Source organism: Dermacentor andersoni, chromosome 4 (assembly GCF_023375885.2).
Source record: "Dermacentor andersoni chromosome 4, qqDerAnde1_hic_scaffold, whole genome shotgun sequence".
NCBI classification, from domain to species: domain Eukaryota; kingdom Metazoa; phylum Arthropoda; class Arachnida; order Ixodida; family Ixodidae; genus Dermacentor; species Dermacentor andersoni.
The window spans coordinates 189251502-189270528 of NC_092817.1; the positions used below are offsets into that span (position 1 = coordinate 189251502).

The 19027-nt window shown below is 46.7% G+C and overlaps 3 long non-coding RNA genes across 3 annotated transcripts; all 3 read left to right on the plus strand.

Moving 5' to 3' along the window:
- The first annotated feature begins 653 nt into the window (after positions 1-653).
- LOC140217188 (uncharacterized) lies at positions 654-7314 on the plus strand. Its single transcript, XR_011893716.1, has 3 exons — positions 654-725; positions 6773-7171; positions 7260-7314. It is a non-coding gene; the product is annotated as an uncharacterized lncRNA (long non-coding RNA).
- A 331-nt stretch (positions 7315-7645) lies between these two features.
- LOC140217189 (uncharacterized) lies at positions 7646-8018 on the plus strand. The gene is made up of 3 exons (XR_011893717.1): positions 7646-7732; positions 7821-7880; positions 7955-8018. It is a non-coding gene; the product is annotated as an uncharacterized lncRNA (long non-coding RNA).
- Positions 8019-14829: 6811 nt separating this feature from the next.
- LOC126531797 (uncharacterized) lies at positions 14830-18550 on the plus strand. The gene is made up of 4 exons (XR_007599701.3): positions 14830-14905; positions 15006-15062; positions 15149-15241; positions 15862-18550. It is a non-coding gene; the product is annotated as an uncharacterized lncRNA (long non-coding RNA).
- The last annotated feature ends 477 nt before the right edge of the window (positions 18551-19027 follow it).

Consider the following 19027-nt stretch of genomic DNA (forward strand, 5'->3'; position numbering starts at 1 on the left):
CAGGTTTCTCACTGTGGACAACATGAAATTTCGGGAAAGTCTGAGTGCCTTTTAAAAAAAACTGAAACGTAGCATCGGTGCGCCCCCTCTTAGAGGGACGATCGGTACAGAAGGGGTTGGAAGTGCCCATGAAATGTGTTGAGTATTCAGCGACGATGCCAGTCACCCACCACCGAGCCCAACAAGGGGACACGGCAGGGTATGCGGTGAAGCAAACCCTACCATGCCAACTGTACATCGTCGCTATAACCACATATGTTATAACCAAGGTAGGTCATAGCACACCAGGTTAACCCTCGCCGCCAGGAATGTTGGAAGTTATCAGAAGAAAAAGAAGACAGGAAAGACAAAGTGAGAGGGAAAGACGAAGATGTGCGAAGAGAGAGACAGGAAAAGGCGACTGCCGATTTCCCCCGGGTGGGTCAGTCCGGGGGTGCCGTCTATGCGAAGCAGAGGCCAAAAGGGTGTGTTGCCTCCGCCGGGGGGCCTTAATGGTCCAAACACCCAGCATCAGCTCAACCCCCAGGATCCCCCTTTCCCCAGACACGGCTAAGCCGCGCACGGCTACACGCGGGAGGGTCCGACCCTCGTGTGCTCGGGTACGTGGTGTCGCAACACACCAAACGCCTGCTTGCGCAGACGCCCCTGCGGGGAAAGACTTAAGTCAACTGCAGTGCCTACTGTGCCTGTTTATGACCCTACATTCAGAGATTTGGTATCAGAAGGTAAGCTGATGATGATGATATGTGGTGTTTAATGGCGCAAGGGCCAGGTGTGGCCAAAGAGCGCCATGACAAGTGGTGATGTTGACGATGTATTATGGAGATGTAACTTGGCTGTAAAGTGGCCTAAAAATAGTTGCTGTAAAGTGCATAAAATCTACGTGATATAAAATTATGGCCATGACTAACGACGAATACTATGAACATTAAAATCCATCGTAAAAGAATGACATAGAACTGAAAGTATATGAGATGGTTAAAATAGCTGGAGCACTGTTGCCTCGCAGGAGCCCTTGAACCACAAGGGCCTAGAGGCACGTGCTATACGAAAGAACTATCACAGCGCCATCCTCTGAAGAGAGGAGGCGCTACGAACGTGTGGGGCTAACAACATGCAATACAACATCTTTCAGATAACTTAAAAGTGCATTGGTGTCAAATAGCGGTTCTGGGCCGAGTAACATTAATGGGTGAAGGGGAATGTGCTGCCGATATGCTAAGGGAAAATGTCTCTTTCTCTCAGATTCGGCTTCCCGACACTCCAGGAGGACGTGGAGTACGGTCAGCCTCTCCCCGCATCTACCACAGGCTGGAGGCTCACTTCCGGTTAGTAGAAAATTATGTGTGCCAAACGTGTGTCCTATTCTGAGACGACAGAATAGGACATCTGTTCGGCGCGATTTTGTAGTAGAGGGCCAGAATCCTAACTGTGGTTTTATCAGGTGGAGCTTATTATCTGTTTCCGCGTCCCACATGCGTTGCCAGTGGTCTCGCAATCTCCTTCGCAAGAAAGGCCTCAGATCTGTGACAGGCACCTCAGCGGTAGGGTTAACGGCTTGCGATGCTATAGACGTGGCCATCTCGTCCGCCAGAACGTTGCCTTCAATTCCCCTGTGGCCAGGTACCCAGCATATTATGATATGCTGCTTAGATGAGTACGCTTTACACAAGACGGAATAGAGCTCATTAAATACGGGATTTTTATGTTTGCTGATTGTGGTTAAGGCCTTCACGACGCTTAGGGAGTCTGTATAGATCGCTGCTTTTGGAAGTTTCGATTTTCTTATATGCTTCACAGCAGAGAGTAATGCGTAGGCCTCGGCCGTAAATATGCTTGTTTCCGGATGCAGTACGTCGGATTCCGAGAAGGATGGGCCGACGGCTGCATAGGATACCCCGGCATTTGATTTCGAAGCGTCTGTGTAGAACTCTGCACAGGAATGCTTGTGCTGGAGTTCCAGGAAGTGCATTTTGATTTCGGCCTCAGGAGCGTGCTTTGTAACTTGAATAAAAGATGTGTCGCATTGTACCAGCTGCCACTCCCAAGGAGGTAGCAGCTTGGCTGGATGCAATAGGCGAAGCTCGAGGAGTGGAACATGCATTTCTTCACTAAGCTCCCTCACTCGAAGCGAGAAAGGCTTTCTTACAGAAGGACGATTATGGAATAGTGTAGTGCAGGTCATATCGTTAACAGTGTTAAAACATGGATGTTGATGATTGGAATGTATTTTTAGGAAATATGTAAAGCTGATGTGTGTTCTCTGTAGATGGAGCGACCATTCATTTGATTCCGCGTATAAGCTTTCAATCGGGCTTGTTCTGAAAGCACCAGTGGCTAAGCGGATACCTAGATGGTGGACAGGATCTAGGATCTTTAGTGCGCTCGGAGCGGCTGAGTTATATACGATGGCGCCATAGTCCAATCGTGATCGAATTAGGCTCCTATAAACGTTCATCAGACACTTCCTGTCGCTACCCCATGTTGAGTGGGATAGAATTTTAAGTAGGTTCATTGTCCTTAGACATTTTTCTTTAAGATATTTAATGTGCTGTATAAAAGTAAGCTTGGAGTCTAGTATAATACCTAGAAATTTGTGTTCTTTGTTGATAGGTATTTGACGTCCACAGACTTGAACACAAGGATCTGGAACCAGGCCTCTCTTTCTAGTAAAAAGAACACAGGAACTTTTGTGGGGGTTGATTTTGAATCCGTTATCGTCTGCCCACTTGGAAACCTTGTTCAAGCCCTGCTGTACCTGTCTCTCGCATACTGTGAGGTTGCAGGATTTGAAGCCTATTTGTATATCGTCTACGTATACGGAATAAAAGATGGCCGGTGGCAGTGAAGCACGTAGTGTGTTCATCTTAACGATAAAGAGAGTGCAACTCAGCACGCCTCCCTGGGGTACACCAGTTTCCTGCGTAAAAGGACGTGAGAGTGCATTACCAACTTTTACTCGGAAGGTACGATTTGACAAATAGCTTTCGATAGTGTTCAGCATATTTCCACGGATGCCCATTCCCGACAAGTCTCGCAAGATCCCGTAACGCCATGCTGTGTCATACGCCTTCTCCATGTCGAGGAATATTGATAGGAAAAACTGTTTATGAACAAATGCATCGCGGATATTTCCTTCAATGCGCACAAGGTGATCGGCAGTCGATCGTCCTTCTCTGAATCCACACTGATTGGGATCGAGCATATTGGCGAGTTCTAGGAAGTGTATAAGTCTGCGATTAATCATTTTTTCGAAAAGCTTACAGAGACAATTTGTAAGAGCTATCGGTCGGTAACTTGCCGCCAAGGAAGGGTCTTTACCCTGCTTAAGAACAGGGACCACAATCGCTTCTTTCCATGAGGGTGGGAGGTATCCCGCAGCCCACATAGTGTTGAAAAGTGTGAGAAGTGTAAGTTGTGTGTCAGCATGTAAGTTTCTGATCATGTCATACATGACTCGGTCAGGTCCCGGTGCAGTGCTTTTGCATGTGTTCAATGCAGCTCTCAACTCGGCGACACTGAAGGGCTGGTTATACGGTTCATTCTCTCTGGATTTTCGTAAGAATGGCTTGCGTTCTTCTATTTCTTTAAGTTTCAAAAAGGATTGGGAATAGTGAATTGAGCTCGACACGTGCTCAAAGTGCTCCCCAAGTGAGTTCGCCTGGTCTTGTAGGGTATCGCCTTCTGTGTTTACCAAAGGGAGTGCATGTGCTTGTCGCCCTCTTATCCTATTGACCCTGTTCCAGGCTTTCGCCTCATCTCTGAACGAGTTTATACTCGATAGAAACTTCTGCCAACTTTCTCGTCTGGCCTGTCGGCGGGTTCGCCTGCCTTCGGATTTTACTTTTTTAAAGTTGACTAGATTCTCTGCAGTGGGAAAAGCGCGTAGCAACCCCCACGCCCTGTTCTGTTTTTTACGAGCGATCCTACAATCGTCGTTCCACCATGCGACACGTCGTTTGCAGGCCAAGCCTTTTACTTCTGATATGCATTTAAATGCGACATCTATTATGAATGCTGTAAAAAACTCGACTGCAGCGTCAATTCCTAACGAAGACAGGTCAGCCCATGAGATACTAGTTAGAGATCGAAATTTCTCCCAATCAGCTGTCTCAATCTTCCACCTAGGAGCGTATGGTGGATATTCGTTTTCTTTATATGATCTTAGCAGTATAGGGAAGTGGTCGCTACCGTAAGGGTTGTCGGTAACTTCCCATTCAAGTTCAGGTAGTACAGACGGGGAGACTATACTAAGATCTATTGACGAAAAGGATCGGTTTGCAAGAGAGTAATATGTGGGTTCTTTCTTATTGAGAAGGCACGCTCCAGAAGAAAAAAGGAACTGTTCAACAAGGCGACCTCGCGCATCTATACGAGAGTCGCCCCACTGGGAGCTGTGCGCATTGAAATCGCCAAGAACAGCATAAGGTTCTGGCAATTGATCGATCAAGGAGTGAAATTCATATTTGTTCAGTTGGTAATGCGGGGGTATGTAAATTGAGCAAATGGTGATGAGTTTGTTTAGTAGGACAACTCGAACCGCCACTGCTTCAAGGGGCGTTTGTAGCTGTAAAAGTTGACACGCAATACTTCTATGAATAAGAATCGCAACACCACCCGATGATGCGACGGCATCATCGCGATCTTTGCGAAACGTAACATACGTACGGAGAAAGTTTGTGTGTTTAGATTTTAAGTGTGTTTCCTGTAAACACAGCACTTTTGGATTATGTTTGTGGATGAGTTCTTGCAAATCATCAAGGTTTCTAAGGAGACCTCTGATGTTCCACTGAATGATTTGTGTATCCATGTTTAAGGTAAATTGGTGCTGTGTTTACGGAAACTGAGTGGATGCCTTATATTGCAGAGCCCTTACGAGGCCCTGTAATAGGTGTTTTGTTCTTTCTGAAGCGTTCGAGCGATTCTCGACGCTCCTTAGGCGTTTGGTGCGCCTTGGGGACAGGTGTAGTGTCCATTGCCTCGTGTGAGACGCCGGACAAGTGCTCTTGCGAGCGAGAGGTTTTCAGAGGGAGTCCCGCCTTGGAGGGCAAGATCCCTGCGCCCACCAGCCCGGAGGTCGATGGGGCTCCCAGATGGATTTGGCTGCGCTGGCCGTTGCCAGCGCTGGAAGGGGCCTCGGAGGCAGGGGCAGCCTCGGCTGCGCCCACCTTCGGGGTCGATGATCCCTCATTCTGGGTTGACGGAGCAGCACTAGCTGCATCCGCCAGGGGGGCGGATGGCGTCACTGCCGGCTCACTGGGTGTGGGACGGACAGCCGCCGGTGACCGTTCTGGCGCTGCCCCCTGACGCGCCACTTCGGCAAAAGTGTTCTTTGGCAGGAAAGATACCCGCCTGCGTGCCTCTTTGAAACTTATGTTTTCTTTTACTTTAATCGTAACTATTTCCTTCTCTTTCTTCCAAGATGGGCACGACCGCGAGTATGCAGCGTGCTCGCCTTCACAGTTTACGCAGCGGAGAGAGTTTTCACAAGATTCAGAAGTGTGCTCATTAGCACTGCATTTAGCGCAGGTTTGGCGGCCTCGGCAGCTCTGAGAGCTGTGACCAAAACGCTGACATTTGAAGCAACGCAGGGGATTAGGGATATATGGCCGAACACGGAGCTTGATATACCCGGCCTCGATGGACTCGGGCAGGACACTTGTGCCAAAAGTTAGTATCAGATGTTTGGTCTGTATTTCCTTGTTGTCACGCCTCATCTTAATTCGCTTAACGTTGACGACGTTCTGCTCACTGAAGCCCTCCAAGAGCTCAGCCTCAGTCAGCTCCAAGAGATCATCATCGGAGACTACGCCACGGGTGGTATTCATAGTACGATGCGGAGTTACTGTCACTTTGGCGTCGCCAAATGATACTAGGTTCGGTAGGTTCTCATATTGCTTCTTGTTTCGGAGCTCCAAGAGGAGATCACCGCTTGCCATTCTGGATGCTTTGTAACCTGTACCAAAAACTTGGGTGAGAGACTTAGACACGAGAAATGGTGAGATTGTTCGTACGGGTTTGTTTGGTGTTTCGGAGTGGACTACGTGGAAGCGTGGAAAAGTTTCTTTTTGACGGGCGAAAAATTCTAAGACATCATCGGTGCGCCCCCTCTTCAGGGAGCGATCAGGTAGTAGGGGAAAGGAAGTAGCCATAGGAGATTGTAATTTCGGCAGTAACGCCAGCCACCCACCGTGGAGTCCTACAAGGGGGCGCTGCAGGGCGTGAGAGACACGGCCTGCAAGCGCCAGCTGTACATTACCACTATAACCAAATATGAAATAACCTAGGTTGGCTATTCACACAAGGTTAACCCTTGCTGCCTGGAAAAATTGGAAGTAAGCGGAAGCTAGGAGAAGACAGGAAAGATGAAAAGTAAGGGAAAGACGAAGATTGGAGGGAGAGAGAGACAGGAAAAGGCAACTACCGATTTCCCCCGGGTGGGTCAGTCCGGGGGTGCCGTCTACGTGAAGCCGAGGCCAAAGGGGTGTGTTGCCGCCGCCGAGGGGCCGTAAAGGTCCAAGCACCCGGCATTGGCTCAACCCCCAGGATCCCCTTTTCCCCGGACACGACTAAGCCGCGCACGGCTACACGCGGGAGGGTCCAACCCTCGTGTGCTCGGGTACGTGGTGTCGCAACGCACCAAACGCCTGCTTGCGCAGACGCCCCTGCGGGGCAGAAGGTAAGCTGACCTTTCTTGCTTTGTTGCTAGTTTTTTTTATTTTGGTGCTCACTTGAATGCAAGAGCTTCATGGTTTGAAAACTTCAATTCCAGTGTTCTACAAAGGGCCTCAACCACCTCAAGGTATGATTTAAATCTTTATTTAGCTGGATATGCAGAAGACCAGCACTGTTTGGCAGCTGTAACAGCACCAAAACAATTTGTCTGCTACCAAGGTATGGAAAGTGCTTCACCATGAAGTGCAGTGCTGTGTTAACTATTTTTATGAGACCTTTTCCAGAACCATGGCTCATTACCCTTCAAGCAGTCGCCTTTGTATGCAATGAAGACCTGCTGCTTTGGGCTGTAAAACTAGGGTAGTATACCATGCATGGGACTTAATTTTTTTTTTTACGCCTCTAGCAGTCCTTACAGCAATCCCTTCAGAGCAGTTCACAGAGTCCATGACAGCAGCAGCTGCTGCTGCCTTAGAAGCTTCTTTGTTGCCCACCGGTATGTCACTGTTCATTGCAATATGCTACGCTGTCACTGCTATGCGGCATGGTCAATCTTAATTTATGCTAATTTGTTTTATATGCAGGACTGTCGCTACCTCCTGTGCATGGTGACCATACATACAGCCAACCAAAGCCTGCTAGGTAAGGCAGTAGTTTTCAGGCTGTTGCAGCCTAATTTTGTTTCCTCTAAGTGTTTAATTCACTGTTGTTTTAGGACTGCCCCAATTCCAAGACTTTGCCAAACCAGCACCACTGGGGACTGACAGTGCCACCCAGAATAAGGAAATTTTTCATAATGCGAATTAATGCAATACACTAGCTAGTCCTATGAACTTATGCTTCAAACGTATTTTTTACACCCACTTAAGACAGCTACAGCTACATGAAGGCACAATTTATTTTGTTTAATGATTGTAAGCAATGGTTTTAACTGAGCTCTGAAAATTGTGCGTTTTTACTTTTCTAGCAGCCATTCCAGCAATCCCTTCAGAGCAGTCCACAGAGTCCATGACAGCAGCAGCTGCTGCTGCCTTAGAAGCATCTTTGTTGCCCACCGGTATGTCACTGCTCATTGCAATATGCTAAGCTGTCACTGCTATGCGGCATGGTCAATTTTAATTTATGCTAATTTGTTTTATATGCAGAACTGTCGCTACCTCCTGTGTATGGTGACCATACATACAGCCAACCAAAGCCTGCATTAGGTAAGGCAGTAGTTTTCAGGTTGTTGCAGCCTCATTGTGTTTCCTCTAAGTATTTAGTTCACTGTTGTTTTTAGGACTGCCCCAATTCCAAGACTTTGCCAAACCAGCACCACTGGGGACTCGCAGAGCTACCCAGGGTAAGGAAATCTTTCATAAAGTGAATTAATGCAATACACTGGAGTCCTATAAACTTATGCTTCAAACAATTTTGTACACCCACTTAAGACAGCTGCAGCTACATGAAGGCACAATTTATTTTGTTTAATGATTGTAAGCAACGGTTTTACCAAAGCTCTGGAAATTGTGCATATTCCATGTGATACACAAGCATGCACACGATGCACCACAGTGCTGCCCACGTAATCACGCCTTTAAGCCTACCCAGAGGCATCGTTGACCAAAGCCATGGACAGCATGTTTGTCGTTACAGCTGTGTTGTATTGCAGTTTTCGTAAAAGCTACGACTTCATAAATTCTATTAACCTGTCAATTCAAGGCACTCCAAAACGAGGCAGGACCACTATCCAGACTAGGACACCATGCTCCTTCAAATCAAGGCTCGAGGCCGCTACTGTCGCAGATAATAAGTCTGTGCTGCCTCAAACAATATTTTTCATGCAATTCCTTCACTACTGGGATATCTATGCTCCCACACGAACAGTTGTGTAATCAAATGCTGTCCTTTCCTTCATTTAGGTAGCCCTGCACAACCAGACCTCTCTGTGACAACAGGTCTTAGTGACATTGCTGTGGATGGTATGCTTGAGGAATTTTTATTTTTGTGATAGAATGCAGAGCACTGAGTAGCAAAATCATCCTTTGTGTACAATGTGTCAACATAAAACATGTTCTTTTCATTTAGTGGACACCTTAATGCTAGGCTTCCCATCAGAATCGCAAGCATATCGGTGTCCTCAAGCCTCTCCAAATGTGTCACAGTCACTTGTAGCACCTGCGCCCACACATGATGATGATGATGTGTGGAGTTTTATGGCGCAAGGGCCAGGTGTGGCCAAAGAGCGCCATGTCTGTGGTAATGAGTTTGCGGTGTAATTATGATTGCTATGAAGTTGGTGTGAGGTGGCTGTAAAGAGGCCTTAAAATATACGCTCTAAAGTGCGTAAAATCTGTATGATAAAATTATGGCGATGACGTATGACTTGTACTATGAAAATTTAGATGCATATAAAAAGAATGATACGATAGGTAAAATATATCACGATTATAAGAAATGCCAGAGCACTACTGCCTCCTTAGAGCCCTTGAAGCACAAGGGCCTGGAGGCATGTGCTACGCAAAAACAATTATCGCAGTGGCATCCTCTCGAGAGAGGAGGCGCTACGAATTCATGGGACTAATAACATGTAAGACGACGTCTCTGAGGAAACCAAGCACTGAGTCTGTATTAAAAAGCGGTTCTGGACCGAGAAACATTAGAGGATGAAGAGGAATGTGCTGTCGGTATGCTAATGAAAAATGTTTCTTTCTCTCAGATTCGGCTTCCCGACACTCCAGGAGGACGTGGAGTACGGTCAGCCTCTCCCCGCATCTACCACAGGTTGGAGGCTCACTTCCGGTCAGGAGAAAGTTATGGGTGCCATATGTGTGTCCTATTCTGAGACGACAGAATAGGACATCTGTTCGGCGCGATTTTGTAGTAGAGGGCCAGAATCCTAACTGTGGTTTTATCAGGTGGAGCTTATTATCCGTTTCCGCATCCCACATGTGTTGCCAGTGATCTCGCAGCCTCCTTCGCAAGAAAGGCCTCAGATCTGTGACAGGCACCGCAGCGGTAGGGTTAACCGCTTGCAATGTGATTGACGTGGCCATCTCGTCCGCCAGAACGTTACCTTCGATTCCCCTATGGCCAGGGACCCAGCATATTATGATATTCTGGTTAGATGAGTACGCTTTGCACAAGACCGTATATAATTCATTAAATACGGGATTTTTATGTTTGCTGAGTGACATTAAGGCCTTCACGACGCTGAGAGAGTCTGTATAGATCGAAACTTCCAAAAGCGGCGATTTTCTTATGTGCTTTACAGCAGAGAGTAATGCGTAGGCCTCGGCCGTAAAAATACTTGTTTCCGGATGCAGTACATCGGATTCCGAAAACGATGGGCCGACGGCTGCATAGGATACCCCGGCATTTGACTTCGAAGCGTCTGTGTAGAACTCTGCGCAGGAGTGCTTGTGCTGGAGTTCTAGGAAATGCATTCGGATTTCGGCCTCAGGAGCGTGCTTTGTAACTTTTATAAAGGATATGTCACATTGTATCACCTGCCACTCCCAAGGAGGTAAGAGCTTGGTTAGGTGCATTAAGCGATGCTCGAGGAGTGGGACATGCATTTCATCGCTAAGCTCCTTCACACGCAGCGAGAAAGGCTGTCTTATGGAGGGACGATTGCTGAAAAGTGTAGCGCACGTCATATCAGTAACGGTATCGAAACATGGATGTTCAGGATTAGAGCGTACTTTAAGGAAATATGTATAGCTAATGTATGATCTCTGTAGGTGGAGAGACCATTCATTTGATTCTACATATAGACTTTGTATGGGACTCGTTCTGAAAGCGCCAGTGGCCAATCGGATTCCTAGATGGTGGACAGGATCTAGGATCTTTAGTGCGCTCGGGGCGGCAGAGTTATATACTACAGCACCATAATCCAATCGAGACCGAATTAGGCTCTTGTATAGGTTCATTAAGCACTTCCTATCACTACCCCATGTAGTCTGGGATAGGAGTTTCATTAAGTTCATTGTTTTCAGACATTTTTCTTTCAGATATTTGATGTGTGGAATGAAAGTGAGTCTGTAGTCAAGTATGATACCTAAGAATTTGTGCTGTTTGCTGATAGGTATTCGTTGTCCACACAGTTCTAAGGAAGGATCCGGAACCAGGCCTCTCTTTCTTGTGAAAAGAACACAAGAGCTTTTGTTAGGATTGATCTTAAATCCATTCTTGTCTGCCCACATTGAGACTTTGTTCAGGCCGTGCTGTACCTGTCTCTCGCACACTGCGAGGTTACAGGATTTGAAAGCTATTTGAATGTCGTCCACGTAGACAGAATAAAAGATTGCCGGTGGTAATGAAGCGCGAAGCGTGTTCATCTTCACGATGAAGAGTGTGCAGCTGAGCACGCCTCCTTGCGGTACACCAGTTTCCTGCGTAAAAGGACGCGAAAGTACATTTCCTACTTTTACCCGGAAGGTACGACTGGACAGATAGCTTTCTATTAGGTTAAGCATATTTCCATGGATACCCATTTCTAACAAGTCTCTTAGGATTCCGTAACGCCACGTCGTATCGTACGCCTTCTCCATATCGAGGAATATGGATAAGAAGAATTGTTTGTGTACAAATGCGTCCCGGATATTTGCTTCTACACGTACAAGATGGTCAGTTGTGGAGCTCCCTTCTCGGAAGCCGCACTGATAGGGATCAAGGATTTTGCTCAGTTCAAGGAAATGGATGAGTCGCCGATTAATCATTTTTTCAAACACCTTACAGATGCAACTTGTGAGGGCTATCGGACGGTAACTTGCCACTGAGGAAGGGTCCTTGCCTTGTTTCAAAACAGAGACCACAATGGCTTCCTTCCAAGCGGTTGGAAGGTACCCTGCATCCCAAATGGTGTTGAAAAGTGTGAGTAGTGTAACCTGCGTGTCATTATGTAGGTTTTTGAGCATTTCATACATGATTCTATCAGATCCTGGTGCGGAGCTGTTGCATACGCTCAAGGCAGCTCTCAATTCAAAAATACAAAAAGGACGGTTGTAAGGCTCATTCTCTCGACCTTTTCTTCTTAATGGCTTACGTTCTTCTGTTTCTTTGTATTTGAGAAAGGACTGTGTATAATTGGTTGGACTTGACACGCTCTCAAAATATTCCCCAAGTGAGTCTGCCTGGTCTTGCAGTGTATCGCCCTGTGTGTTTACCAGGGGGAGTGAATGTGTTTGCCGCCCTCTAATCCTATTTACTCTGTTCCAGGCTTTGGCCTCATCCCTAAACGAGTTAATACTCGATAAAAACTTGTGCCAGCTTTCTCTTCTGGCCTGTCGGCGGGTTCTCCTACCTTGGGATTTTATTTTTTTAAAGTTGACAAGATTCTCAGCGGTGGGAGAAGCTCGCAGCAACCCCCACGCCTTGTTCTGATTCTTACGGGCGGTCCGACATTCGCTGTTCCACCATGGTACACGTGGTTTGCATGCCAAACCACTTACTTCGGATATGCATTTTGACGCGGCATCTATTATGAATGCTGTAAGATAATCCACAGCAGCATCAATTTCTAAAGAAGACAGGTCAGCCCATGAGATGCTAGAGAGATCGAAATTTCTGCCAATCGGCTGTGTCTATCTTCCACCTAGGAGCTTGTGGAGGATATTCGTTTTCTTTGGATGTTCTTATCAGTATGGGGAAGTGGTCGCTCCCGTAAGGATTGTTCGTAACTTCCCATTGGAGTTCAGGCAGTATACACGGGGAGACTAGGCTGAGGTCAATTGATGAAAATGTTCTGTTGGCGAGAGAATAATATGTGGGTGCCTTCTTATTCAGCAGGCATGCACCAGAAGAGAAGAGGAACTGTTCAACAAGACGACCTCGCGCATCTATACGAGAGTCGCCCCACAGGCTGTTGTGCGCATTTAAATCTCCAAGTACAACGTAAGGTTCTGGCAATTCATCTATGAAGGACTGAAATTCATGTTTGCTTAGTTTGTACTGTGGGGGTATATAAATCGAACAAATAGTGATAAGTTTGTTCAGCAAAACAATTCGAACCGCCACTGCTTCAAGGGCCGTTCGTAGCTGTAATTGTTGACATGCTATGCTCTTTTGGATTACTATTGCAACACCTCCCGATGATGCCATTGCATCATCGCGATCTTTGCGGAAAGTAACACGCTGTCGGAGAAAGTTTGTGTGTTTGGATTTTAAATGTGTTTCCTGTAAACACAGCACTTTTGGATTGTGTTGGTGGATCAGTTCTTGTACATCATCAAGGTTTCTAAGGAGTCCTCTGACGTTCCATTGTATGATTTGTGTATCCATATTTAATGTAAATTAGTGCTGTGTGTACGGAAACGGAAAGATGCCTTAGATTACAGAGCCCTTTCGAGGCCCTGTAATAGGTGTTTTGTTCTTTTTGAAGCGTTCGAGCGATTCTCGACGCTCCTTTGGCGCCTGGTGCGCCTTGAGGATAGGTGTGGTGTCCATTGCCTCTTGTGAGGCGCCGGACACGTGCTCTTGCGAGCGGGAAGTTTTCAGAGGGAGTCCCGCCTTGGAGGGCAAGACCCCTGCGCCCACCAGCCCGGAGGTCGATGGGGCTCCCAGAGGGATTTGGCTGCGCTGGCCGTTGCCAGCGCTGGAAGGGGCCTCGGAGGCTGGGGCAGCCTCGGCTGCGTCCACCTTCGGGTTCGATGGCCCCGTCTGCTGGGTAGACGGAGCAGCGCTAGCTGCAACCGCCGCGGGGGCAGATGGCATAGCTGCCGACTCACTGTTTGTGGGTTGGACAGCCGCCGGAGGCCGTTGTGGCGCTGCCCCCTGACGCGCCACATCGGCAAAGGTTTTCTTGGGCAGGTACGATACCCGCCTACGTGCCTCCTTGAAACTTATATTTTCCTTTACTTTTATTGTTACAATTTCCTTTTCTTTTTTCCACGATGGGCACGACCGCGAGTACGCGGCGTGCTCCCCATCACAGTTTACACAGTGGAGTGTGTTCGCACAAGCTTCAGTGGTGTGTTCGTGGGCACTACATTTCGCACATGTTTGGCGGCCGCGGCAGCTCTGCGAACTGTGGCCGAAGCGCTGGCATTTGAAACATCGCAGTGGATTTGGCACGTACGGCCTGACACGGAGCTTTATATACCCGGCCTCTATTGACTCGGGTAGGACACTTGAGTTGAAGGTGAGTATTAGGTGTTTGGTTGCAATCTCTTTACCATCCCGCCTCATCTTTATTCTTCTCACATTGACAACATTCTGTTCACTAAAGCCCTCCAGGAGCTCTGCATCTGTCAGGTTAAGCAAATCATCGTCTGAGACAACGCCGCGGGTAGTGTTCATAGTTCGGTGCGGAGTCACTGTCACTTGAACGTCCCCAAATGACACGAGACTCGGTAACTTTTCAAATTGTTTCAGATTCTGGAGCTCCAAGAGGAGATCTCCACTTGCCATCCTTGTTGCCTTGTAATCTTGACCAAGAGCCTCAGTTAAAGACTTTGAAACTAGAAATGGGGAGATTGTGCGTACTTGGGTGTCTGACTTTTCCGAGTGGATCACATGAAATCGTGGGAAGTTGGGTCTTTCACGACCAAAGAACTTAAATACATCTTCGGTGCGCCCTCTTTTCGGAGGGCGATCAGGGAGTCGAGGAAAGGAGCTATCCATAAATAGACGTGATATTTCGGCAGTAACGCCAGCCACCCACCGTGGAGTCCTACAAGGGGACGCTGCAGGGCGTGTGAAACACGGCCTGCAAACGCCAGCTGTACATTACCACTATAACCAAATATGAGATAACCTAGGTTGGTTATTCACACAAGGTTAACCCTTGCTGCCTGGAAAATTGGAAGTAAACGGAAGCTAGGAGGAGACAGGAAAGATGAAAAAGTAAGAGAAAGACGAAGATTAGAGGAAGAGAGAGACAGGAAGGGGCAACTACCGATTTCCCCCGGGTGGGTCAGTCCGGGGGTGCCGTCTACGTGAAGCCGAGGCCAAAGGGGTGTGTTGCCGCCGCCGAGGGGCCGTAAAGGTCCAAACACCCGGCATTGGCTCAACCCCCAGGATCCCCTTTTCCCCGGACACGGCTAAGCCGCGCACGGCTACACGCGGGAGGGTCCAACCCTCGTGTGCTAGGGTACGTGGTGGCGCCCACACACAGTAGGTTTGTTTTGCCAGTTACTTAGAACATTCATAACACAGTTCAACCAATCAATTCCAGGCACACCAAAAGCCAGGACCCAGACGTCCACGGAGTCATACAAATCACGGCTTGCAGCAGCTATTGCCATGGATGGCAAGTTTCATTCCCTTCTTGCTTGAAACAGTGTATTCCATGCGATGCCTTGCATCTCAAGCACATGTGCAACTGAATGTGTTGCTGTCTTTTTTTTTAGAGTGCCAAGAATTCCCCGACTTGGTTCCAGAGTTGTCGGTTTCAAACTTCGAGACCGGTAAGTTGGTGCTTCCTAAGAGTGAAAATCGATGCCTGCGTGCCTGCTCAAGCGTTTGTGCAATGAGATGCACTTCTCTCTTCCAGTGCACTCTGAAATGGATTTGCAACCATCAACGCCCCAAGATCAAGCCTCCCTGGGAGCACAGCAGCCATCTGCAACAGCCACATCTACACAAGGTATGCTCACTTTTTTTTTTTTAAACAAAGCTTTGTTTGCTTTTTCTCTTACATTTCGTGTGGCTGCTGACAAAGTAGTGCCAGTGATAGCCTTTTGGTTCTATGCAACAAAACCAAATACCTACACGCAACATATTTATTTAATGTTGTAGAGCCAACCTGTTAATGAAATAGCAGATTATATCCAATAGATTTTTTAATTTACTTGATTTTCATTTAATTTAATGTTTTGGTTTGTGTCACTGGGTGCATACCCAATTTTTGTCAACCTTCTACAATGGGCATGTACCATTGTGACAGAAGAGGTACAGTCTTTATCAGCATCACCCATTGCCTTCATGCTCATGGCGTGCAAACACCAAAATAGATTTTTGAAAAATGCTTGTTTGGTGTTTCCATTTCGGCATAACTTATGAAGTGCGTAGTGCATAAACATAAAAATTGCATCAGAATAAGCTTTAACCTTTGTGGTGCATAAATATAAATGTTACAGCAGATGTATGCATTTTGTTGCAGAAAATTTAATTAACTGTTTCATAAAAACTTCACTTAAAAATATGGTTTGAAACCTCCTGCATATAGATTTTCCATTACTAATGCTGTTTCATGTAATTTTCCAGGAACACCTAGAGTTAGGGCCAGGATCCGGAAGGTGTTGACTCCTCGTTCTTTGAAGAGGCTGCAGCGCTACCGTGATGAGAATAACCGCCTTCAAGTTGTTGCAAGACTAAAGAAGCCCACAAGACCAATTGCATCCCGTGCACAGCTTCTGTGTGAAGCAAGAAGGTACCTCAACAGAGATTTTTTGGATATCTTGAGAGTGCAAATGCATTTACAGCCACTGAGAAAACATGGTAGACGGTGGCCCGTGGAATTCCGACAGTTTGCCCTCAATCTTTATTTTACGAGCCCGAAGGCATATAGGTACCTATCAACGATACTAAGCCTTCCTACTGTGAAGTCCTTGAGGACGTGGTTATCAGACGTTTTGGTAAAGCCAGGCATTTTGCCTCAAATTCTTGACTTCCTTAAAGAAACAACAAAAAAATGGGAAGTGCGCGACAGAGCTTGTTGCCTGATTTTCGATGAAATTTCATTAAAAAGAAATTTGCAGTATGATTCAAGCCAAGACATCATACATGGATATGTTGATAATGCAAGGGCAAGAACTAGTAGCATAGCCAACACTGCAGTGCTTATGTTAGTTTCAGGAATAGCCAAAAAATGGACTCAGCCAGTAGCTTTTTTGACCGGGGAGGGTACAGTCCGCTGCGGGCCCCTTTTACTATTGTTAAAACAATTAATCATCCGGCTGAAGACATGTGGCCTCATTGTAAAGGCATTAGTTTGTGATCAGGGAGCCAGCAATTGTGTTATTGCTAAGACACTGGATGTCAGTCCTGAAAAGCCCTTCTTTATCACTGACGGAGTGAAGATCTACTTTATTTTTGACACTCCTCACTTGTTAAAATGTACCAGGAATAATCTGAGGAAGCATGATCTTTGCATTGGTAATAAAGTGGCTTCCTGGAGCCACATTAAAGCTGTATATGAGTCAGAGCATCACTTGAAAATAAAATACCTACCCAAACTGACTCATAAGCACATCTACGAAAGTGCATTTGGCAATACGAAAGTTAGTTGGGCTGCTCAGGTACTCAGCAACAGTGTCTACCTAGCAATAGAAACATTTATAGCCCTTGCTGTCCTTCCACCGGAAGCCACAAGCACTGCAGAGTTTGTAGAAAAAATGGATCAGTTGTTTGATTCGTTAAATAGTTCTTGTGTGGAGATTACAGAGCGAAAAATGAGGTATGCAATTAGTGCTTCTACAGAACACATTGACTTCTTAAATTCATGCATCTCGTGGATTAAATCATGGAAGTTCAAAGCACCTAGACAGCCCATCACTATAAGGAGTTGACAGGTTACAACAAAAGCAATCTGCATGTTGTGGACAGATTTGCAGGAATCCTTCAACTTCAAATTTTTGCTCACTCGTCGTCTAAATCAGGACCCCTTAGAGAACTTGTTTGGCATCATTCGGCAGCAGCATGGCTGTAATGAGACTCCCAATGCATTTCAGTTCGCTGCTGGTCTGAAGCATATTGTTGTCGGAAAGCTATTTAGGCTTTCAGACAGCAGCAATTGTGAAGCAGATAAAGCCACTCTTTTAACTGAGCTAAAGAAACTAAGAGTCGAACAAGAGAGCCCTGCTGCGACTGAGAGCTTTAGCTCAATAGTTTCAAATTCCTTTTTCACGAGCACGGAAGAACCAGCAGACGTGCTAGAAGCAAACATAGTTTGTTATGTGTCGGGTTACTTGGTCCAAGCATTTCTAAAAAGGGTTCCATGTTCACAGTGTAAGAATCTTTTAAAAGGCAAAAGCCAGGAACTATCTTCGCCAAGCGAAATATACATGATGTTCAGAGCAGTGGAGGTGCAGAACAAGACCCTCGGTAATTTAACAGTGCCCACAGAAGCAGCTTTTAATTTTATACAAAAATTAGAAAAATTGTTTTCTTCACAAATAGGTGCTATTGCACACTGTGAAAAGGTGTCGGACAAATTGCTGCACATTTTGATGCAGGTAACAGGTTTCCCATTTTGCAGTAGCGAGTGTCACAAGTTGTTTCTGCAGATGTTTGTCCACATTAGAATTCTCTGGTATTTGAAATTCAAAAACAGAGAACTCAGTCAGGCAAAGACTTGGAAGTCTGCTGCAAAGAGAAAGCTGCAAAAACTCACTTAAATCCATAGGTCTATGTTTCGTTAGCTTTTATACCCTGGTTGTGAAAATAGGATACGAGTGACTCCCAAGTGTTTGTTGCCGACTTGCTCCTTGCCAGATTTCTTTTTGTGATTACCATGTTTCTGTATTTAGTACTGTAGCACTATTACTGGTAAATGTTTTTTTTTCTTGCATTTTGTTCCCAATTCAGCATGTGGCTACTTAAGACACACAAACGCACAGAAAGATTAGACCATCCCAATTGGTTTCTGGGCACTTGCCGTGCTGTCAAGTGGGCTCTTTACCATGCAAGGTGGGAACTTTCCCAGCCCATTTGTCTGCGGTCAGCTGCAAGCTGGAACGAATTTCTGCTATTCTTAGCAGTTACTTGCATCTTTTGTGCACAGCCTAGCCAGTTGTCTTTGTAGAAAGAAGACAAATATTCTGTTTATATAATTTCATCCAGAATGTCTTTGTTTGGTTATCTTTAGCTGCCTTGTTTTAATTAATTTTGTGCCCAAATGGCCATCAATAATGCCCCGGTCACACGACCACTTTTCATCGCGATCAAGCCCGATCCGGATCGAAATTGTCGACTGCTATTGGCTTCCTCGCACAGCTTGCGCAAAGGAGCCAACCACGGCCGAGAAATTCGATCCGGATCGGGCTCGATCGCGATCAAAAGTGCGCCGTATGACACCCGTAAAGAAGAGGCAGCTGACGGCCGTAAGCTATTGCGTTCTTTCCGCCAAACTACCCGGCCTGGTAGTGCTGTAAAGATGCTGTATAAAGTGACACGCGGTGACAGGGAAATTATTAAGGTACGGACACACTGGCGTCAAAACGCGCGCGGCACGCCGCCGGCGGCGCGCCGCGTGCCGCGAAACCTGCCGCGGAATCGGTTTGGTCTGCCGCGCAGAGGATGGGTCGAGGAGCCATTTTCGGCGGCTTGCCGCGTGCCGCGAACCAATGAGAGACGTCCGGGCTTTCTCCTAAGCGCCACCTCTTAGCTACTGGCGAAGTTAACTTCCAGCGGCGGCGGCGGAACCACGATC